Source organism: Microcebus murinus, chromosome X (genome assembly GCF_040939455.1).
Source record: "Microcebus murinus isolate Inina chromosome X, M.murinus_Inina_mat1.0, whole genome shotgun sequence".
Taxonomy (NCBI): Eukaryota; Metazoa; Chordata; class Mammalia; order Primates; family Cheirogaleidae; genus Microcebus; species Microcebus murinus.
This window is the reverse complement of record NC_134136.1, coordinates 80,526,357-80,550,812: the sequence shown is the minus strand read 5'-3', so window position 1 is coordinate 80,550,812 and position 24,456 is coordinate 80,526,357. Positions and strand designations below refer to the sequence as shown.

The 24,456-nt window shown below is 49.3% G+C and overlaps 1 protein-coding gene across 1 annotated transcript in view; it reads left to right on the top strand.

Annotated features, from left to right (window-relative positions):
- The window catches only part of DHRSX (dehydrogenase/reductase X-linked), a 148,702-nt gene that overhangs the window by 11,225 nt on the left and 113,021 nt on the right, over positions 1-24,456 (top strand). The window lies entirely within an intron of this gene.

The window sequence follows — 24,456 nt, the reverse complement described above, 5'->3', positions numbered from 1 at the left end:
TGTGTGTGTGCATGAAGACGAGACAGGTTGGGGCAGTCACTGTGCGGGGAGGGATGGAGGGAGAGATGCTATTTGGACACCACCCACTTCAGCCACTCAGATGACATTGACGCTAGACCTCCCTAGATCCCATGGGGTTGCAGAGGTTTGAAGGAGAAGACATAAGCAACACAGAACTCTATCCTTACGTCTGTCCCTAGTCGCTGTGAGTGTCTAGAAAATTGGGCAAGGAAGCAATTCATGCAGCCTGCACTTTCTCTTTTAGGGAAACGTTTTGGGGTCTGTCTCCCCTCTGCACCCCTGTGGGAATTTCGGGCAGCAGACGTCCCCCTGGGTGGCCCCTGCTTTGTGGCGTCTCTGAGCCCCCTTTCCGTTTCTCGGGGTCCTTCGCTGTCTGTGCCTCACCGCGAACGAACGCGTGTCCCGGCTCCGGTGAGCCACCGCCGCTGCGTGTCCAGTTTTTGTTTCTAAGCCATCGTTCCTCTCTTCTCCGGGTGTCCTTTCCTTATTTAATGCTTTCGAACTCGAGTCCTGTTCAGTAAACCAGAGACGTCGGTTAGCTCCCGACTTCTTTGTCTGCCCCGCGGGTCTGTCTCGATAGCGCTTTGGCTGTGCGGCTCTCCGACCGCCCGCCGGAGAGGAGACAGAGCTCCGTGCTGTTTAAAAAAAATTTTTTTTTTTTTATTGTGGTTGTTCAAAGCAGACTTTTCCGGGCCACAACGGCGAGGTCTGTCCTCTGTGCTCTGGTCCTGAGAGTCTCACGCTGCTAGGATGTATTTTTGGATTTTTTCTTTTTTTTTTTTTTTTAGTTTTTGGCATCAGAATATCTAAGTGAATAAAGCCGGTGGCTGTTGGCTTTTGCCTTTTCTTTACTGCGTTGTTTTTGTGTAGGACAGTGATGGAGTAGTGGGTAGTTCAAGTCAGCCCGGGGAACATTCATCAGAATGTCAGTGCTTTCTGCCTGCCCTTCCTCCCTCCCTCCCTCCTTCCTTCCTTTCCTCTCTCCCTCCCTCCTTCCTTCCTTTCCTCTCTCCCTCCCTCCTTCCTTTCCTCTCTCCCTCCCTCCTTCCTTCCTTTCCTCTCTCCCTCCCTCCTTCCTTTCCTCTCTCCCTCTCCCCTCCCTCCCTCCCTCCCTCCCTCCTTCCTTTCCTTTCTCCCTCCCTCCTTCCCTCCCTCCCTCTCTCCTTCCTTTCCTTTCTCCCTCCCTCCTTCCCTCCCTCCTTCCTTCCTTTCCTCTCTCCCTCCCTCCCTCCTTCCCTCCCTTTCTCCCTCCTTCCTTCCTTTCCTCCCTCCCTCCCTCCTTCCCTCCCTCCTTCCTTCCCCCCCTCCTCCCTTCCCTCCCTCCTCCCTTCCCTCCTTCCCTCCCTCCCTCCTTGCTTTCTTCTTTCCCTCCTTCTTTCTTTCTCTCCTTCCTTCCTTCCCTCCTTCCCTCCCTCCCTCCTTGCTTTCTTCTTTCCCTCCTTCCTTCTTTCTCTCCTTCCTTTCTTCCCTTCCTCCTTCCCTCCCTCCTTCCTTCCTTTCCTCCCTCCCTTCTTCCTTCCTTCCCTTCTTCCCTCCCTCCCTCCTTCCTTCCTTTCTTCCTTCCCTCCTTCCTTCTTTCTCTCCTTCCTTCCCTCCCCCCTTCTTTCTTTTCTTCCCTCCCTCCCTCCTTCGCTCCTTCTCTCCTTCCTTCCTTCCTTCTTTCCCTCCCTCTCTCCGAAGAAGACAAGGTGTCTCACAACAAGACAGAACCTAACCTTCACTTCCTGCGCCCAGCTGGTTGACTGCGTGTTCTTGGGGCTAATTAGAACACGTAACTCTGTTTTTGCTCATGTGCGTGTTTCGAGTTAAAACGAGCGCGTTCTCGGTTGTGAGCACCCAGCCCTTCCACTGCACTTTTTTTCATTGAATCGGGAAATGTCAACACATTGTTTTTGGATAACAGATAGTCACAGTCTTGCAGAATTTCTTACAAAGAGACATTTCCCTCACCCTCACGGACTTCTCTTACCCGGGGCCTGCCCGGCATGGTTCATCCTCAAAGCTGTGCATTTTTGTTTGTTTGTTCACGCTTAGATCTCCCTGCAGAGCCCTAATTCTGAGCTGTTGGTTGTCTTCCTTCCTCCTCTGTAGAAGTATCTCATGTTAACTATTTTCTTTGCATGTCTACCGTGCTTCCCCGAAAACAAGACAGAGTCTTATATTTATTTTTCCTCAAAAAGACACCCTAGGGCTTATTTTCAGGGGGTGTGTTCTTTTTTTTTTTAAGTACGGTAAAACCATGTGCATTTATTCAAACAGAGTGAAGTCGTCTTCTTCTGGAACATCATCCTCACTCTCCAGACCCCGAATCCCATCCTGAATGTCTTGCGACTCTGTTTCCTTTAGAGCCACCGGCCCCGATCTCTCCTGTGGAGCACTAGAGCTGTCACGGGGCGGATGAGAAGGGCTGCTCGTGTTCTTTCCCGCTCCGCGACCACACGCACGGGTTGTGCAGATGCGCTGCGCAGCCATGCCCGTCACTAGGGCTGATTTTCGGGGTGGGGCTGCTATGGTGCACATGCTCAGACATCCTTCCAGGGCTTATTTTATGGGCAGGTCTTACTTTCGGGGAAACACGGTGAGAAGGACGGGGGGGGGGGAAGTAGCCCGGGAGAAAATGATACAAAGGCATGGAGTGTTTTTAGCGGAGGGGCGGGTGGCACAGGGAGGCACGACTCAGTGGTGCCCAGTTCTCATCTGTGGCGTGCATGAGCTGACGGTGCCGTGCACAGGAATCCGGAAAACCGTTCCTCGAACGGGGGCTCACTTCCCACGTCCCAGAGCCACCACTGCACTCCTGGGGACTCCTGATGCTCCCGCGTCCGCTTGGACAGAAGCTCCCATTCCTTCCTGTGCCCCTGCCCTTTGCGTGTTGACGGCCTCGGCCGTGCGGCGTCCTGTCCGAGTGACTCGGGCTCTGTGCAACCGCGTGGCTCTTCCGCTCCGTAGAAACTCACCGTGCGGGTGCCGTGTTAATGGAGAAAGTCGCCACTGTAGCCTTCCACGAGCAACGGCAGTGTCTTGCTTAATTTTTCCAGGGTTTCTCATCTTCCCATAAAACTCGACGGATGGCGCATTGCATGTATGTTCCGTGCCGTGAAATGTTATCGGTCTTTCGATTCCCCCCAGGCCCCCAACCATTTAGAGACACAGTAAAAAAAAAAAAAAAAATTTGTGAACATAAATGCCGGCCACCACGTGTGGGCCTCGCAGGGGTAGCTGCGGACCGGACTTGGCCCTGGGGCAGAGTGCGGGGAAACTGAGGCACCGGGAGGTTTTCTTCTTATTTATTTATTTATTTATTTATTTTTTCTCCTTCTTTCTATACTCACTAGTTGGAATCGACGCAGCTGTCTTGGTTTGAGAGACAGTTCCTATCTAACCTTTTTTTTTTCTTTTTAAATTTAAAAGATTTTTTTTAAAAAAATTTCAGGATATTATGGGGGTACCAATGTTTTGATTGCATACATTGCTTTTATGCCGTCTGAGTCAAAGTTATGAGTGTGCCCATCCCCCAGGCAGTGTGTGTCGCACCTGTCATGTGTGAATTTACGCGTCCCCTCCTCCCTCTCCTCCCGCCCGCTTGGTTTCCGATGAGTGTAATTTCCGTGTGTGCATATACGTGTTCGTTCGCGCAGGAATGTTAACTCCCAATGGCTGGGAATCACCTCAAGTCCAAGTGGGTCCTTGGCTTTGCACGGGAAAGAATTCAGGAGCGAGTGGCCAGTATAAACTGGAAGCAAGTGTTTTTTAAGGAAGAATAGAAAACTCTACAGACAAGAGCAGAGGCTACATCTCTTCTGCGGAGGAAAAGCCGGGCCCATGGCTCCTTGGGTCTCTCCATGAAAGAAACGGCTAATTGCAGGCTAAACAAGGGGAGGAATATTCGTGTTATTTCTTGGAAAGAGGCAGGGTATTTCTGGAATCAGGGTAACACCCTCTTTTCTACTAAATACAGTCAAGCCAGAAGAGTCCTGGCGTCAGGTGCACGATGGGAGTGGGAGGTTAGGGTTAGCGGCTCTCATGCTGATTTTACGGTAATGAGGGTGGAATGCAGCTGCCAGGGCAAGAGGGCGCTGGCTTCTCCGCCGTCTTGGTTCTCACCCATTGGAACTTGCCCTGCCGCCATCTTGTTTTGGTCAAGGTGGCTCCAATCTTGTTTGGAGGCTTCCTGACTCAGGTAAGCGGTGTCTACGCAGTTATGGGATGCCTGAAGCAGGGCCTGATGGTTTCCTCTCTCAGAGCTCCGGAGGCCGGAAGAGCGAGATCCCGGCGTGGCAGGGGCTGTGTCTGGCGGGGACTCACCTCCTGGTTCACAGACGGCGCCTTCTCGCCGTGTCCTCACGTGGTGGAAGGGGCGAGGGAGCTCTCTGGGGGCCCTTTTATTATATAAGGACCCCGATCCCATCCGTGAGGCTCCACCCTCAGGACCCCATCACCTCCTCGAGGCCCCACCTGCTAACACCATCACTTTGGGGGTGAGGATTCCAATATATGGGTTTTGGGTACAGACATTCAGTCCATAGCAAATACCATCCTTTTTAAAAAAAATATGGTAATAACTAAGCTTTTAGTTAAATTTTCCAAGAAGAAGTGGTTAAAGAAACACTTCTTATTTTGGGGGCTGAAGGTTACTGCTTTCAAACAGACCTGGGCTCTGTACATATATAAACATCCAAGTAACTGCAAAATTTAAGCTCAGGCATGGGACACAGAAGGGGCTCACCTTTGCTGTTTTCGACATGTGCGACCTTTGTTGAAGTTGCCCCCAAATTGTTTACAGTTGGCCCTGCCTTTAACCGAACACGTGGGGCACTGTCTCGTGTATCGGCTGAGAAGTGTGAATATATTAATAACGAACATGTACATAATCAGTCAACGCTTGGAGAAACCTGAACCCATGACATCGAGCACAGTCCTGTCTGCAACTGGGATCTCCTCACCTGGTTGCTTGAATCCTCCCAGGTGACCGAACGTCTCGTGTAATGAATGACCCTTAATCACCGCCTCTCGGAATACTTCTCAGTGGCTTCCTCACTAATAATTTAAGAGGGACCAAAAATCTCTCGTTGAAAATAAATGTTGTGGGGGGAGAGAGGCTTTGACCTGAGACTCTTAAGAAGCCTGTGTTTGGAGAACCGTGGAACCCTCGAATTCATGCATTAGCAGACTGTTATGTTTGCGATTATTACTTGTCGTGGAGAAGCCCTGAGCTCATGGGTCCCGTTTGGGGCAGGGCTGCCTGAGAGGTGGAACTCCCCAGAAAATATGTAGAGAATGTGCATGTGTTGGCAAATGTGGGGGCTCCGCCTGGCCCCTCTGTTGGCGTGGTTTGTCTTCCCCTTGCGGGAAAAATTCTTAGAATATCCGCCCGGGAGTTAGACCCTTGCCCCTGACGTTGAGAAACTTCGCCTGGCTCTTGTTTTTAGGGTAATGTATTCAGCTTGCAGCTTGTCCCAAACTCACCCCATTTTCTTGACGCAGAAGGTGCAGTTTAGTCTGGTGACAGGTGGCACTTTGAGAGGAACCTCCCCCTCCCCTGCAGCGTTTCCTTAGGGAAACAGACAGTGGCTCTCTCAGTTTGCGTGGGTGGAACCCTGCCTTCTCCACAAAAGAAAGGGAATTTTCCTGAGGGTTCTTACGTGGGGGCTGGCAGACAATGCTTTCTTCTCAGACGCCTGCTTTCCCAGAAGGTGGTATTTGATCAGTGTTCTCGGGGTTTTTGTTTCTAAGAAACGATGCCCGGGTTTTCCTGGAAATAAAGCAACGTTTGGAGAACGGGTAGGTAGGACTCACGGAAGCATGACGTCGTGCACGGTGTTGGAGACTCTGGTGGGGGTATTTAATTAGGGGCCAGTGTTTTCGCCACTCATTATACCGAGGGCCAATGCAGTGCACGGATACTGTGTTTCCCCGAAAATAAGACCGCCCCATAAAACAAGCCCTAGCAGGATGTCTGAGCATTTGCACAAATAGAAGCCCCACCCTGAAAATCAGCCCTAGTGACGGGCGTGGCTGCGCAGCGCGTCTGCACAACCCGTGCGTGTCGTCGCGGAGCGGGAAAGAACACGAGCAGCCCTTCTCATCCGCCCCGTGAGAGCTCTAGTGCTCCACAGGAGAGATGGGGCCGGTGGCTCTAAAGGAAACAGAGTCGCAAGACATTCAGGATGGGATTCGGGGTCTGGAGAGTGAGGATGATGTTCCAGAAGAAGACGACTTCACTCTGTTTGAATAAATGTAGATGGCTGTATTGTACTTAAAAATAACACATCCCCTGAAAATAAGCGCTAGGGTGTCTTCTTGAGGAAAAATAAATATAAGACCCTGTCTTATTTTTGTGGAAACACGGTACTAATAAGCTTTATGTGTGAGTCCATACCTGGATGGGACTGAATATATATGTATATACACATGCACACTAGATATATATTATATATAATATATAATAACATATATCAGTTGAGGCTTGAATGGGGCAGGTTTGAATTATGCTGGTCCACTTACATGTGGATATTTTTTTTTCTCCTCTGCCACGCCCGAGACAGCAAGACTCACCCCTCCCTTCCCTCCTCCTCCTCACCCCTCCACTCCTTCTTCCTCCTCCTCTTCCTCCTCCATGTGTAGAATGATGGCCATGGAGACCATTAGGATGATTCACCTCCACTGAACGAATAGCAGATACACTCTCTCTTCTTTCAGATTTTAATACTGTTTTCTTTCCCCTGCCCTTACTTTATTGTAAGGATGCAGTCTATCATTGCCGTCTAGAAGGTATCCAGCCATAATTATTTCCATGATTTTTCATGTTACACGGCTGGACACTTTTCAGACAGCCCTCGTGTCATGCGTAGAACACACAAAAGAGGTGTTGGTGGGTGTTTGTGTTATCTTTCAGGCTTCTGCTCAACAGTAGATGATTAATAATTAAGTGTTTGGAGAGTCAAAAGTTATTCGTGGATTTTCAACTGAGAGGCGGGTTTGGCACCCCCAGTCCCCCACATGGCTTGAGTGTATTAATTTTATACTTTATGGGTTATTAATACTTGAGATCGACGCTTCCCATTAATCAGTGGTTTTTAATACTGGAGACTAATGCTTCGAATTAATACTTGAGCATTACTTTTTTATTTTTAATCTTATTTATTTATTTTTTTGAGTATTACTTTTATGCTTTACGCTTAAATGAAAGGTGCATCGGGGCAGCTTTGACTCTCCCTCCGTGACATTTAAGTGCGTTCACAGTTTTCCCTTAAAGGGTAGCTGTCGCTGGCGTGGCATAGTTTCGCCGGTTTACCTGTTCTATGGAACATGCTAGAAGGAGCCATGGCATTTTCCTACATTCCATCCTCCTTGTTTCACAAGGGAAACTCTGAGGACTGGAAAGGTCATGTGAGTTGCCGGGGAGACCTGGGTGTCCCCTAACCCTAAACTCAGCGCCTGGTCGTCTGTGTCTGGGGGCTGGGATGGGTTTGACCCCGCCATGCCCGGATCCCGGGGGCTGTATCCCATTTCCTTTGTGGGGGACAGGAGGGCAGGAAGAGGCAGTTGATCGCACGGTGACGATCAGCCCTTTCTAAAATAGCAAGTGCACTAACAGTTTCCCACTATGTGCTTGGTATAAAAATAGGTTTACGAGTGAGAATGTCATCTTCTTGCCCGGCACACTTGAAACCGAGGGAAGCTACGGTTCATTCTCAGTAACGCCGGGCATTTCAAGTAACCGCCGAGTGACTGATTCTGGGATCAACAAGATTTGCCCAAAAACATGATCATCCCCTAAAGGTGATGGTTCACACCTTTGGGGGGTTTAAGCCTTGATAATTATCACTATTCTCGCCAAAGCCCAGTTGGGGCTGTCCGCGTAGCACTTGGTTCTGGCATCCAAGAGCCACGTGACCACGCGGTTCATGTCACAACCGGTGGGGACTCACTCAGGAGCGAGCGTGTGTCCATGTGGCTGGTGTAGACAGCGTGTTTCATTACGGGGCAGTGCTTTTGTGCATGTTTGCTGGTCAGATGAAACGATTTCCATTGTCACTGTCCTGCCCCTTCTGGGTTTTTGATGGATTATTTTCTTGATAAGCATCTATCTGGATGCGGTTAGCTAGGATTTTGTTGAAAATTTTTGCATCTGCATTCATAAGGGAAATCCGGTCTGTAGTTTTCTTTTTTTTGTTGCATCCTTTCCTGGTCTTGGTATCGGGGTTATGTTTGTTTCATAAAAAGTGTTGGGGAGGATTCCATCCTTCTCGATGTTGGGGAATAATTTCTGCAAGATGGGCACCAGTTCTTCTTTCTAAGTGTTGGTAATACTCGGGTGTGAAACCATCTGGGCTGGGCCTTTTCTTTTTAGGAAGATTTTTAATTGCTGTTTCTATTTCGGCTCTTGATATTACTCTGTTGGGGAATTCTATTTCTTCCTGGTTGGGCCTAGGGAGGCTGTGTGTTTCTAGAAATTTCTCCATTTCCTCCTCATTTTCCAGCTTGTGTGCATAAAGGTTTTTGTAGTATTCATAGATTATATCTTGTATCTCCTTGGGATCGGTTGTGGTATCTCCTTTTTTGTTCCTGATGGAGCTTGTCCATGTGCCCTCCCTGGTTGCTGGCATACCCCACCCGACCAAGGGCTTGCGAGATTACTCCCACCTCTGACTGTCGGGACAGATCTCGTTTTGCTCTGACGTCCCATGTAAAAACGGTGCACCGGGTAGACCTGTCATCTTCCCAAGACAGACTGAAATTCAGTGTGTGATTTGGGGCCACTGGAGTAGACGTCATCCAGGGGCTGGTGTCCAGCAATTCCGTTTTCTTCCATCCTCATCCTTGTGTAAAGGATGCTGAATTCGGTGACCGCCCAGGACTATTATGAGGAAATGCATCTATAGTAAATGTTTAACAGCTGTTTGCAGTTTGCCTCCTAAGTAGGTACAGTCTTAGAAAGTTTTTTTTTTTTTTTTTTTTGAAACAGAGTCTCACTCTGTTGCCTGGACTAGAGTGCTGTGGCATCAGCCTAGCTCACAGCAACCTCAGACTCCCAGGCTCAAGTGATCCTCCTGCCTCAGCCTCCCGAGTAGCTGGGACTACAGGCATGCACCACCATGCCCGGCTAATTTTTTCTATGTATTTTTAGTTGTCTGGCTAATTTCTTTCTATTTTTCGTAGAGACGGGGTCTCGCTCTTGCTCAGGCTGGTTTCGAACTCCTGACCTTGAGCGATCCGCCCGCCTCGGCCTCCCAGAGTGCTGGGATTGCAGGCGTGAGCCACCGCGCCCGGCCTTCAGTCTTAGAAAGTTTTAACTGAGCATATTCAACATCTGATTTTTTCCATACCTACTGATTTTCTTGATAGAACCCTGCTTTTTTTGACCTGTTTAAACTGATGGATGAAAACTTGTCATCATTGTACTATTTTATTAATTTGTGAGTGAGGTTCATTTCCTATGCTTGCATTTCATTGCTTATCTGTTGCTCATTTCCCCGTTTGGGGGTGGAGGTTCTTACAGAAGCTCTTTGTCTACAAAGAATGAATCCTTTATCCCTGGCCTGCAGTCTTGTCGTCTGCCTTTTGATGTAATTTGTGGCCGTTTTGATTCTATAGAATTTAACATTTTTTCTGTGGTCATGTGCATAGTTTTTCTTCCACAATTTGTGCATTTTCCTTAGAAAAAGCCGTCTTACCTATGGGAGTATATATATATTTTTTCCCATTTTTTTTAATGCATACATACATACATTAACAGTTACTCATATTTATGGGGTACATGTGATATTTTAGATACGTGCATAGAATGTGCAAATGATCAAATGTGGGTAATTAGAATATTCATTATGTTGAACGTTTATCAATTCTTTGTGTCGGGAACATTGCCAATATACTCTCTTCTAGCTATTTTGAAATGGCCAATATGTTGTCGTTAACTATAGTCATCCTGTTCTGCTCCGGAGTGCCAGAACTGATTTCTTCTGTCTAGCTGTAATTTTGTATCCACGATTCAACCTCTTTTTACTCACCTTTCCATGCGCACACCCTTCCCAGCCTCTGATAAACCATCACAGTGTTGAGATCATATATGTTCAGAATCCACCACCACCGCCGGGTTTCCTTCTACTACTTTTACGATTTACCTTTCACACCCTCGAGTCTTGGTGCCACCTCTGGCTGACTTTGGTGCGGGCAGTGGGCCAGGTCTGCAGAGAGCTGTCGTTTCTGCAATTTCCCCAAACCTCAGGTGCCGCTGAGGCACAGGGTCAGCCCTCCCAAGGTACCGTCCTGAAAAAAACAACCCACCGTGGGCTCAGAGGGTTGCACACGCATAGTCCGGGTTCTGGAAGGGAACTTTTCTCTGATCACACACTCCCAACACGACTTCAGGGAGACAGCAGGACACAGGAGCGTTGGGACGTGGCAGCCGCATTGTCCCCGATACCCTGTGGTGTTTGGAGCAGCTGCCCAGAGGGGAGCAGCTGGCACTGGGGTACCAGGCAACCTCTGGGATGGCTGAGAACGAGCTATGCCCAAACTGATAGACCGTTTGCTCTTCGACGTCAGTTGCGTACGAGCGCCGACACAGTAAGAGTCTCTGACGAACCCAAGATGAAAAGACCTAAAAGAGAAACTAGGGAGACACACAGGGTGGCTTCGAGCGATTGCATTTATCTACTTGAGGTTAGGCTTTAGAAGGGAGGCTGACCAGGGACAGAGGGAGAGTGCCTGGCTCACCCAGCCTGCTAGGGAACTCCCTGCCGGCTGGGCTGGTGTATCATAGATGTGTGTGTATGTGCATTTGCACGCACATCTCAGCTCTTGTGTGTGCATGTGTGTGCATGTGTGTGTATATGTGTGTGTACATGTGTGTATATGTGTGTACGTGCATTTGCACCTACATCTCAGCTCTTGTGTGTGCGTGCGTGCATGTGTGTGTATGTGTGTGTACGTGTGTATATGGGCATTTGCACCTACATCTCAGCTCTTGTGTTTGTGCATGTGTGTGTACATGTGTGTATATGTGTGTGTATGTGCATTTGCACCTACATCTCAGCTCTTGTGTGTGTGCATGTGTGTGTACATGTGTGTATATGTGTGTATGTGCATTTGCACCTACATCTCAGCTCTTGTGTGTGCATGTGTGTACACATGTGTATATGTGTGTACATGTGTATATGTGCATTTGCACCTACATCTCAGCATGTGTGTGCATGTGTGTACATGTATGTGTGCATGTGTGTGTGTGCATGTGTGTGTGTGTGTCAGGTGTTAGGGCTCGAATTGTGCCCCACCAAAAAGACACTCTGGGGTCCTACCCTCCAGTCCCCTGTAGATGTGACCTTATTTGAGATAGAGACATTGCAGATGATCACGCCAAGAAGGGTCACCTGAATCTGACACGACTAGTGTCCTCATGAAAAATGGGATCTTTGGACACAGAGACATGTAGAGGGAGGGTGATGGGAAGAGACGCAGGGACCAGACAGCTGTCCGTAAGCCCAGGGCAGAGACTCCGTCCCCACCTCGCACCTGCAGGAGGAACCCTCCGCTTGGGACACCTTGGTTTTGGACTTGGGGCCACCAGAAGCGGGAGGAGAGCCCACTTCTGTCGTTTACGCCACTGGGTTCGGGTCACTTTGCGGCGGCTGCCTGAATGATGCAGATGTTGGTTCCGGGAAGTGACAGAGCGTTGTCGTACGTATGTCGTTGTGCGCACGTGTTGGTAGAAGTACGAACATCAAAGGTGCCTCCGGGGAAGTCTCTGGTGCAGACAAGGCACGTGTTGTTGGAAAGCGGAGGAGTGGGGGACAATCCTTTTGTGTTAAAGCAGTAAAAGCAGCGGCTGAATCGAGACCCGGCCGGTGTTTTGCAGAAAGCAGAATGTGCCAGCGGTCCGCTTGGATGTTTCCCCGAGGAAATTTCCAAGCAGGTGTTGAGGGCGTGGCCTGCTTTCTCCTCTCCGCTGGCGGTTAAATGCGAAAGGAGGAAGAAGAGGAGGAGAGCAGTCGAGAGCCACTAGGAACCGGAACTTGAATATTTGGGGAAGCTCTCAGTCTGTCCGCCTTGCAACGCCTACAACAGTGCTCTCCGGAGAGAACCGCACTGGTGGGTCTGGACAGCCGTTTGCTAAAGAGATCGGCCGCGTGAGGGGTGGTCACCCTCAGCCGTCCCAGCAGATGCGCTTCAGTTCAACCTGGAGTGAAGACAAACGAGGAACGCACGTTTAGTGTAAGTACATCCCAAATATCGCGTGGGCCTTACTTACGCTAAAACGTTGCTCATTGTTTCTCTGACATTCAGATTTAACTGGGTGTCTCTTATGTGTGTGTGTGTGCGTGTAAGAACTGGGCATCTACCCGAAAGATGAAAAGTCACTGTATGAAAAAGACACCTGCACTCGGATGTTTGTAGCAGCACGATTCACAACTGCAAGGCTGTGGAAACAACCCAAGTGCCCATCAATGCATGAGTGGATTAATGAAATGTGGTCTGTGTACACCATGGAGTTCTACTCAGCTATAAGAAACGATGGTGATCTAGCACCTCTTGTATATTCCTGGATGGAGCTGGAGCCCATTCTGCTAAGTGAAGTATCCCAAGAATGGAAAAACAAGCACCACATGGACTCACCAGCAAACTGGTATTAACAGATCAACACCTAAGTGGACACATAGGAGTAACATTTATCGGGTGTCGGGCGGGTGGGAGGGGGAGGAGGGGATGGGTGTATACAACCACAACGAGTTAGATGTGCAACGTTTGGGGAATGGTCACGCTTGAAGCTCTGACTCGAGGGGGAAGGGGTTACATGGGCAATATACGTAACCTTAACTCTTGTAGCCCCAGAATATGCTGAAATAAAAAAGAAAAAAGAATTCAAAAAAGAAAAAGTAAAAAAAAAATTTTTTTTTTTAAAGCAAAGGAGAGATTGATTCTACGCAACTGTCCCACGTGAGACTCAGCTCGCTCTGTTGGTGGCTTCTCTGGGGTGTCCCCGACACGCTGACCCTGTTTTGAAAACACACATTGCAGATCTTGGGGGGAGACAGAAGCAAGAACAAAGAGTGCCTGTCCCTGCCCTGCAGTCCATGTGGGACGGTCCGCACTGCTTGCTCACGGCAGAGTCGGGTGGGGAGCGTGGCCCCGCCAGAGGTCCCGGTCCTGGGCCGTGCTGCCCGGTTCCCCCCGGGGGGACGGCTGGTGGACGATGTTGCAGCCTAATTACGACGTCTTGTCATTGCTCATTCCTGTCCCCAAAGCGTCTACCTGGGTGGCCGCAGGTGGCTGGGACATGGGCGTCCGAATCTCCCATTTGCATTTGTTATTTGGCGCTTTTGAATCACTCGTACCAGGGTGACGAAGGTTGTGCTTGAATACTCACTTGGGGTGCAGAGTTTTCTGGAACATTCTGTCTAATAACATTGATATTTGCGGTGTGTGTGTGTGTGTGTGTGTATGTGATTTCTGGCTGCTTGGAAAGGTGCATATTTTGAGCTGTGTGCATTTCATTGCAAACTCTATGTGGTTTTTTTTTTTGTTTGTTTGTTTGTTTTTTTTTTTTTTTTTTTTTGAGACAGAGTCTCGCTTTGTTGTCCAGGCTAGAGTGAGTGCCGTGGCGTCAGCCTAGCTCACAGCAACCTCAAACTCCTGGGCTCAAGTGATCCTCCTGCCTCAGCCTCCCAAGTAGCTGGGACTACAGGCATGCGCCACCATGCCCGGCTAATTTTTTTATATATATATATATATATCAGTTGGCCAATTAGTTTCTTTCCCTTAGGGTGTTTTTGAAATAAGAAAATGACTCATGTTTGTGCCCTTGCAGCTTGTGGTTGGCCTTGATCACGCAGCCCCGGGTGTGTGAAATTGATGCATTTTATAATAGGAAAAAAAATAGGCCAGGCGCGGTGGCTCACGCCTGTCATCCTAGCACTCTTGGAGGCCGAGGCGGGTGGATTGCTTGAGGTCAGGAGTTCGAGACCAGCCTGAGCAAGAGTGAGACCCCCATCTCTACTAAAAAATAGAAAGAAATTAATTAGCCAACTAATATATATAGAAAAATTAGCCAGGCATGGTGGCACGTGCCTGTAGTCCCAGCTACTCGGGAGGCTGAGGCAGGAGGATCGCTTGAGCCCAGGAGTTGGAGGTTGCTGTGAGCTAGGCTGATGCCACGGCACTCACTCTAGCCTGGGCAGCAAAGCGAGACTCTATCTCAAAAAAATAAAAATAGTAATAATTGTTTTTAGTACTTTTTAACACATTAACTGCCACATGAGTTGTATTTAACTCACGCCAGTTTTGAGCGCGGGGCCTCGTGAATCGTAGGTAACTCACGCGTCTCTTCGCCTTGGAAGCAGACAGAACTATTTTTCAGGTTGCATGTAACTCATGCACAGAAAACAACAACAACAAAAAAGTAAGTTTTTCATTAAACTAGGAAGGCTTGCTTTGTTTTTGAAGTTTTTATTCTATTTTCATAATAATAAAACACTATGGCCCGAAGGAAAAATTTTTTTTTTCTAGTGTGGCCGTCAGTGGGTTTCTATGTGATTTCCTAGAGCTCCCTGTGGCTGCTGCATTTTGGGGTGCTTCCCTCATCCAGGATAAGCCAAGTGTCTGTCCTCAGAGGCTGGACCTTCTCTGATGGTGCCCCAGGTCTTGGTTCTAGGCTATTGCTAATCTACCCATGTGCAAGACCATATTTCAAGAATGCCGGCCATACGCTTCCCCTCTTTCTTAAGAAAACATCGGCGGGGCGCGGTGGCTCACGCCTGTCATCCTTGCATTCTGGGAGGCCGAGGCGGGCGGATTGCTCAAGGCCAGGAGTTCGAAACCAGCCTGAGCAAGAGCGAGACTTTGTCTCTACTAACGATAGAAAGAAATTAGGCCGGGCGTGGTGGCTCACGCCTGTAATCTTAGCACTCTGAGAAGCCGAGGTGGGAGGATCGCTTAAGGTCAGGAGTTCGAGACCAGCCTGAGCAAGAGCGAGACCCCGTCTCTACTAAAAATAGAAAGAAATGAGGCCGGGCATGGTGGCTCACACCTGTAATCCTAACACTCTGAGAGGCCGAGGTGGGAGGATCACTTAAGGTCAGGAGTTCGAGACCAGCCTGAGCAAGAGCGAGACCCCGTCTCTACTATAAATAGAAAGAAATTAATTGGCCAACTAAAAATATATAGAGAAAAAAATTAGCTGGGCATGGTGGCGCGTGCCTGTTGTCCCAGCTACTCGGGAGGGAGGCTGAGGCAGGAGGATCGCTTGAGCCCAGGAGTCTGAGGTTGCTGTGAGCTAGGCTGACGCCACGGCACTCACTCTAGCCTGGGCAACAGAGCGAGACTCTGTCTCAAAAAAAAAAAAAAAAAAAAAAGAAAGAAAACATCAGAAAAGCAAGCTGGGTGTGTCTTGGGCGGGGGGCTGTCGGGAATGGCGCACAGCAGTGACCTTTTTGTCCCTTTCTATTGCTGCTCCGTGAGCTCGGCGGGCAGGGTGTGGAGAGGACCTCGTTGTCCAGTGAGCAGGATGGGCGAGGTTTTTTGTGGCTCCGTGGTTGGGCGTGGACAGCTGAGCCCAGAGCTTGACGGAGCAAGAAGCAGACAGACTCTCGCCATGCCCCTAGCTGTGCACGCGAGCTGGGAGCCGGGAGGAGCTTGGGGTGTCAGATGGGGAGGCTTCCAGCACATTCCATCCCGGCCGGGTGCAAGAATCCCTCTTGCATTTGAGGCGTTTGTTTGTTCTCTCTGTGTCTTGCTCTGGCTGTGGCTTGGCGAGCCTGCACACTTGCGTTTGAGTATCGAAAATCAGTACCCAGTGCTACTCGACCATCAGTGTTTTCTGCCCTAGATGAGAAGCATTTCATATTTGTGCAAATGCTAAGGAAAGGTTTGGCATCCGGTAATGAAATAACACTCTTTGATCTGGAAGGCGGTGAGAGTCATTTCTGGCGTTTGCACCTTTTCTCTTTGGCTGCCAGGAAGCTCAGAGCCGAATTACAGCTCAGAGCTCCGTGAGATGCAACTTGCAGTGGGCAGATTGGCAGACTGCGGTTTTATTCTTCTCGGTTCGTTCGCATTTGTCGCTGGGGCTGAGTTTTAGGACTTGGCTTGTGTTTTTTTTTTCCCCTCTTCTCTTATATATGCAGCTTGCATAAGCAACTTTAATAAATGTATTTTGTTATATTTCCCCTTTTATCGTGTTTATTGTGTTTCCCCTTATATTTCAGCTTTTATTGTGGTTCATGGTTTTTTTTTTTTTGTATGCATTTTTTACTTCATCTTAGGCTAGAAAAGAAACGTGCTTAAACTTTGAAGTTTGGTAAATATACGTGCAGTGTCTCCAAAGGACAGGTTCGTAATGGGGTAGGAGGATTGAAAAAGGCGGGGCCGTTAACAGTTTTCTTGCAGAATGAGTTTGTCTGCTGTAACTCTGTGTCTAGACACAGGATTCAGAGACCCAAACCTGTTGGTATCATTCGTCAAACTTCTGGCAATTTTTAAAAAAAAATCTCTTGTGAGTCAGAATCGTGTCTAAGTGCCGACTTCTTCATGTGTTCCTGTGTGTGTATGGTGGTTTATTTCCACACGCGGCTGTCCGTTTTCTCTGCAAGCCAACCGCGTGCCAAAACCAAGGCGTTCATTTCTGGGGTGAATAATTGCCGGCGTTGGGGCAATTATTGGAGCGCCCTGTTCTCAGCGCCTCCTCTCTTGGCCCGAGACGGTGGTTTTAGCTTTTCAGAAACATCTGCCACATGCCCAGTTCTGACTTTGTCTTTTTTTTCTATTTGAATCAGAATTTTTAATTTTATTTTTTTTTACAAAACAAGATGCATTCAAGTACCCCTAACATATAATCCAGAAAATGAGCAGGGATGCTCTGATCAGACAGCTTGGATGGGGCTTGGCCGGCCGGGACCAAAGTTCCTTCCCCACTGTAGGCATAAGACGTCTCCCCCAGCTTTTAGGGGGGTTGGATTCCAGGTAGAAATTCATACTCAGTTACGAGCCAGGGCTAGCGTTTCTCACTCCTCAGCGGGTGTCTGTAAAACGCACAGACAGCTGCCGATAAAATAAATCTATGGCTGCAAAGTCTTGCTGGTCTCCAGTGGGGTGGAAGTCTGAACTGGACACCTTTAACCAAACGAGCCTTTTTCTTTCTTATTTTTTTTTTTTTTGAAAATATGTGTATTCTATTTATTTGTGAATTGGCAAATGATTGTACGTATTGATGGGGTGCAAAGTTTCAGTGCATACGATGCACCGTGATAAAATCAGGGTAATTAAGCTTCAAACATTTATTTTTTGGTTTGTGTTGAGAATATTTGACGTCCTTCTCTTCTAACTATCTGAAAATATGTAATAAGTTAGTGTTGGCTGTTGTCACCCCGGAGTGCTGTAGGCACTAGAACTTATTCCACCTGCTTTCTGAGCTCCGCCTCGGATAAAAATGGCTGTGGTTTTTTCAGTGTTTACCAGGAGGCTGAGGGTGTGGTGGATCTTGGCATCGTAACCGGTTCTGGGGCGGTGTACACAGTTACCGTTTATAGAGTAAGGGGTTGCACGGATATAGGGGTCCCTGAGTTTCCTCTCATCCACCAACCTGACCCCTGGGAGTGTGAACCATATACTGTCTTTATGTTTGTTCCTGGATTTGTGTTTGCTCTTCAAAATCTCTCGAGCATGAGCCTCTCCTTAAGGGTTCACCCGGGAGGAGGACCTTGGAAGAAATTGCAAAAAATAGACTCAGTGAAACCGAGAGAGGAATAATAATAATAATAATAATAATAAAGACAGCAAACTGAAAAGGTGGGTCAATAGAAAATCAGCCAGTGTAAAATACAGAGGGAAAATAAAGAGTGAAAGATAATAAAAGCTCCCAGGATTTGTGGACAGTGTCATATAATGCAATATGAACATACCTGGAATCCCACAAGAAGAGAGAGGAAATGCTTCCAATACAAAACATCTTGTGAGTTTTTGCAAGCCAGTTCTTGTTGTCTGCATGTCGTCTTAGTCCTTTCAGGCTGCTATAACAAAACACCATAGAGGGAGAGGCTTATAAACAAGAGACATGTGTTGCTCCCAGCTCTGGAGCCTGGAAGTGGGAGATCCGGGCGTGGCAGGGGCTGTGTCTGGCGGGGACTCACCTCCTGGTTCACAGATGGCGCCTTCCCGCCGTGTCCTCACGTGGTGGAAGGGGCGAGGGAGCTCTCTGGGGCCCCTCTTATTATAAGGACCCTGGTCCCATCCGTGAGGCTCCACCCTCAGAACCTCATCAACCTCCCAAAGGCCCCACCTGCCAACACCATCTCCTTGGGGGTGAGGGCTTCAAAAAGTGGATTTTGGGTGGGGGGTGACCAACACAAGCTTTCAGACCACGGGACATCTCTTTTGCTTTCTCAGCGTGGAAAGAAGCACCCTTACATGTCTGATTCACTCATCCACAGAGGCAATGAGCTCATTAATTCAGTGGGTGAGCATTTTTTGAGCACTTAGCTTGCAGCAAGCATGGGGGACCGGCGAGTTATTTTGCCAACGTAGAATAGACGAAGGCTGCTTTTAAAATATCCCAGCACGAGGTGCGTTATCTGACAGCTGTGCTTCAGACCGACTCGTGAGTAGAGGTGAGCTTCATATTGCACGGGAGACCTTTTCCAGAGCTTGGGGGCCTCCTGAATATGTGTGAAATTGGGGAAATACAAGGAGAAGTCAACGTGTATTTACTGATTTCGAGTTCAGTTGGTTATATCCCCACTAATAGATCCACGAACTCTTAGACAACACTGCTCAGAGACAACTGTGTCAAAGATAAAGTTTATTTTTACATTTAGTGGAAGTACCAGGAGGAAACTTGAGTTTGAGGTCAAATAACACAAATAATAGCCTTTTAAAAGTTACATGTTTGTCAGTTGGCATGGTTACTGCCCTTGACGCAGCACTTTCTTGTCAAATTAATAAGAAACATTGTGTTAGTTTTTGCAAATTAAATACGTGCTTGCCGAGGGCGGAGAATATGATTGATTGTAAAAGGAAAGAAAAATGTTCACTTCGATTTAGAAAATACACAAAGCTGCAGAGGAGGGAATTCAAACCCACCGCTTTTATTCTTGTGTCCTTCCTGCGAAATTTTCAGCCGTCGTCTCTGAAAATATTTCCTCTCTCTTCTTCCGGTATTCCGAATATGTTTATGTTAGACTGTATGGTGTTGCCCACAAATCCTGGGAGCTCTGTTTTTTCACTCCTTATTTTCTCTTTGTATTTTAGATTGAGTAGTTTCTTTCTGTTGACCTATCTTTGAATTTACTGTCTTTATTTTCTCTCCCGGTTTCACTCAGTCTACTCATGAGCCATTGGCAGAACTTTATATCTCTGATAGCATTTAAAATAATTTTCATTTCTAGCATATATATGTGTGTGTGTGTGTGTGTGTATAATTAGGATTTAAAATATACCCCTATTTTACAAAAATCTTAATAAATTAAAATTGTCTATCCACCTATAATTAACAGTACCACATAGAGTATTTCCACGTGAGAACGGTGGCCTCTACCTGTTCCACGTCTGCCTTCCGGTTAGGGGGAAAACACCAACAAATCCAAGCTCATCGAAATCCTATTTCACATTCCTGATTGGAGTCAAGTTTTTTTCTAGGCGAACAATACTTTTTTGTCAATTCAGGTGCATGCATCAAGAAAAATAAAAATACAAGTGCTGCACGCCAAGGGGGTTTTTAGCACGATCCTGGAAATAAATTGTGCAGGCCCACGGACAGAAATTCATGTACACTGAATCTTCTTTCTAAGGCCACACCTCCCGACAGCGTCACCACCAAGTTTGAACATAGGAACTTCCGGGGTGCAGGTGGCTTTATAAATGGTCTCCCAAGTTTATGTGTAAAAGTCACTAATGTGCAGAATAAAAATTTACAAAGGTCCTCTCTCCATATATTATATGTATTATAAATGTATAATCATCTATATATTTTATCTGTATATAGATATTATATATTATATATTACATATATATTATCTATATATATCTATATATTTCATCCATATATATAATTATCTATATGTATTATATAATACATATATAAATATAATTATATAGAGTATATTATATTAATCCATATTATATAGAGATTAGTTATATAATATAATTATATATTCTATATATTATATATTATATGCCTATATAATATATTATATCAATATTATATATATATAATACTTATATAATTATCTATATATTTTATCTATATATAGATATATATTATATATTATCTATATATCTATATATTTTATCTATATATAGAATTATCTATATGTATTATATAATACATATATAATTATCTAGATTATATATAGATTATTATTTATAGATTATGTTATATTAATCTATATTATATATAGATTAATTATATAATATGTAATTATATAATCTATATTCTATATAATCTATATTATATAGAGATTATATATTATATATCTGTATTATATATTATATCTATATTATATACTATATATGTATTATACAATACATATATAATATCTATACATTTTATCTATATATAGATATTATATATAATATATATTATCTATATATCTATATATTTTATATATATAGAATTATGTATAATACATATATAATTACCTGTATATAATATATACATGTGTTATATAATTCACAGAATGGAGTTTGCAGCCTGCCTGCACCCCCAAAATCCACTTCTCGCCCGGTCTGTCTCCGCTGGGTTGCTGGAACTGTGGTTCTTGCGCTTGCTCAGTCTCCAACTCCGGCGTCCACCCTGGCTCCCGTGCTCTGCGTGTCCTCGTCCTGGGTTTCCTTCTGATTCCGCCCAGCCCAGCTCTCCCTGCCCTCCACACCCCTCCTGTTCCCTGCTCCTGTGGCCCACGTCCTCAGTGTCCCCGCCCCGCCACCCCCTGCCCCGCGCTGGTCTGCGGCCCAGCCCCCTGGCCACCCCGAAGCTGTGGCAGGACAGCCTGGCGGCCCTGCCTGGGTGCCCCGCGGTGCCCGCCCCACTGTGCGCATCCCCTCTCCCCAGACTCACGGCTCCCGGCCCCGCCTCGGTGCCCCGCGGCGCCCGCCCCACTGTGCGCGTCCCCTCTCCCGAGACGCATGGCTCCCGGCCCTGCCTGGGTGCCCCGCGGTGCCCGCCCCACTGTGCGCGTCCCCTCTTCCCAGACGCACGGCTCCTGGCCCTGCCTGGGTGTCCCGCGGTGCCCGCCCCACTGTGCGCGTCCCCTCTCCCCAGACGCACGGCTCCCAGCCCTGCCTCGGTACCCCGCGGTGCTCGCCCCACTGGGCGCGTCCCCTCTCTCCACAGACGCACGGCTCCCGGCCCTGCCTGGGTGCCCCGCGGTGCCCGCCCCACTGTGCGCGTCCCCTCTCCCCAGACGCACGGCTCCCAGCCCTGCCTGGGTGCCCCGCGATGCCCGCCCCACTGTGCGCGTCCCCTCTCCCCAGACGCACGGCTCCCGGCCCTGCCTCGGTGCCCCGCGGTGCCCGCCCCACTGTGCGCGTCCCCTCTCCCCAGACGCACGGCTCCCAGCCCTGCCTGGGTGCCCCGCGATGCCCGCCCCACTGTGCGCGTCCCCTCTCCCCAGACGCACGGCTCCCGGCCCTGCCTCGGTGCCCCGCGGTGCCCGCCCCACTGTGCGCGTCCCCTCTCCCCAGACGCACGGCTCCCGGCCCTGCCTGGGTGCCCCGCGGTGCCCGCCCCACTGTGCGCGTCCCCTCTCCCCAGACGCGCGGCTCCCGGCCCTGCCTGGGTGCCCCGCGGTGCCCGCCCCACTGTGCGCGTCCCCTCTCCCCAGACGCACGACTCCCGGCCCTGCCTGGGTGCCCCGCGGTGCCCGCCCCACTGTGCGCGTCCCCTCTCCCCAGACGCACGGCTCCGGCCCTGCCTGGGTGTCCCGCGGTGCCCGCCCCACTGTGCGCGTCCCCTCTCCCCAGACGCACAGCGCACGCACACGCGGTTCAGAGCCGGCCGACGCCCTGCGTCCCACACAGAGGCTCCCATGCGTCGGGGACTCAGCCTCAGCCTCCTTCCCTCTTCTCTCTCCGCTCTGCACCTGCTGGGCTGCAGCCAGCCGGACTCCTGGCTCTTTCTGGAATGTTCCGGGACTGCAGGACCTTTGCGCTGACCCTCTTAGCTCAGCTCAGAGGCCACCTTCTCTCCGGGGGGCGGTTCTGCTGTGACCCTCTGTCGGGACTGCCCGCAGCGCCCCGCAGTCCCCTCTCCTGGCTCTGCGTCGTCCTCTCTGCGGCTCACTCCCCACGGGACAGGGTGAGCTCTGGCAGGTTCTGGACTGTCGCCACACACGTCCCAGTGGCTGGGGTGCCTGGTGTTCCCCCAGGGAGTGACGGCGCCGACCGTGGTGTGCAGATTTATTTTCCTGTGGGCTGGGTGCAAGGTTGGACGCCATGCTGATGTGGTGAGGGAGGGAAGGGGGGAGGGTGGGAAGGAAGGAAGGAGGGAGGGAAGGAGGGAGGGAAGGAGGGAGGGAGGCAAGGAAGGAGGGAAGGAGGGATGGAAGGAAGGAAGGAGGGAGGGAAAGAAGGAGGGAAGGAAGGAAGGAAGGAGGGAGGGAAGGAGGGAGGGAAGGAAGGAGGGAAGGAGGGAATGAAGGAGGGAGGGAAGGAGTGAGAGAAGGAAGGAAGCAGGAAAGGAAGGAAGGAGGGAAGGAAGGAGGGAAAGAAGGAGGGAAGGAAGGAAGGAGAAAAGGAGGGAAAGGAGGAAGGAAGGAGGGAGGGAAGGAGGGAAGGAAGGAAGGAGGGAGGGAAAGAAGAGGGAGGGAAGGAAGGGAGGAAGGAAGGAGGGAGGGAAGGAGGGAGAGAAGGAAGGAAGCAGGAAAGGAAGGAAGAAGGGAAGGAAGGAAGGAGGGAGGAAAAGAAGGAGGGAGGGAAGGAAGGAGGGAGGGAAGGAAGGAGGGAGGGAAGGAAGGAAGGAGGGAGGGAGGGAAGGAGGGAGGGAGGGAAGGAGGGAGGGAGGGAAGGAAGGAAGGAGGGAGGGAGGGAAGGAAGGAAACATAATTCCATAACACATTTCACTAAGTAAACACAATTCACTAAACACCATTCCCAACTAACACATGGACCACTCATTTCCATCGGGAATTCCCGGGAGGCGCTGCTGTCTGCACCTCTCAATTCAGCCGCCCTTGAGCAAACGGTATCCATGGTGTCTTTCGTTTTCTGTGTGATATACTCTGCCATCAAGGTTTCTCTGGCCCTGGAGAGACGGCCCCCCTGGCAGAGCTCGCCACTTCCTAGGGCCGCTGGCGGCCCACCCGTGAGCCCCTCGTGTGTGCACCTCAATCCGTGCAGAAGCCACACCTTCAGCCCTACTTTGCTGGAGTTTCCCCGCTCCTGCACACCGTCCCCCTGCTCTGACCCCCTCGGAGCCAGACTTGGACCCCTGGGGGCAGCCCCAGGCCCCTACCCTGAGGGAAGCATTCGCCCCAGCCAGTGCCTGGCCTGCTGACCCTGCCTCTCCTCTCCCCTCCCTCGGAAACCATGATAATAGAGGCCGTGGCCTCCGGTTTCAGCCTCTCTCTCTCTGCCTCCTCACTAGCCTGGTGCCTCCATGGCGGCGTGGCTTGCACCCTCCTCCTCTTGCAAACCACGAGTAACAAGTAACAATCCCTCCCTTCAGTGATGGTTCTCTTCTGATCTGTTGATCTGTCTTTGGCCTCGCCCTTCCTAAATCACAACAACACCTGTGTTTCAAGCCCTGCTTAGCACCGGCTGCAGAGCAGAGGTTGCTCCAGGAGTCTTTTTTTTTTTTTTTTTTTGAGACAGAGTCTCACTCTGTTGCCCGGGGCTAGAGTGCCATGGCATGGCGTCAGCCTGGCTCACAGCAACCTCAAACTCCTGGGCTCAAGCAATCCTCCTACCTCTCAGCCTCCCGAGTAGCTGGGACTAAAGGCATGAGCCACTAAGCCCGGCTAATTTTTTCTATATATTTTTAGTTGGCCAATTAATTTCTATTTTTTAGTAGAGACAGGGTCTTGCTCTTGCTCAGGCTGGTTTCTAACTCCTGACCTCAAGCGATCCTCCTGCCTCAGCCTCCCGAGTAGCTGGGACTACAGGCATGCGCCACCACGCCCGCCTGATTTTTTCTATGTATTTTTAGTTGTCCAATTAATCTCTTTCTATTTTTTTAGTAGAGACGGGTCTCGCTCTTGCTCAGGCTGGTTTCGAACTCCTGACCTCGAGCGATCCTCCCACCTCGGCCTCCCTGAGTGCTAGGATGACAGGCGTGAGCCACCGCACTCCGGGATTCATACCGGCCTCTGCTGCAAAGGGTCCACTCGCGCGGACCTCACCGTGGGCAGCAGGTTCCGGAAACTGCCAAAGCCTGGGCAGCAGGGCGGGAGGGGGGCGTTATTAGGTGTCTTTTCCACCCTGTCATTACTCAGGGCTGATCCACTTTCT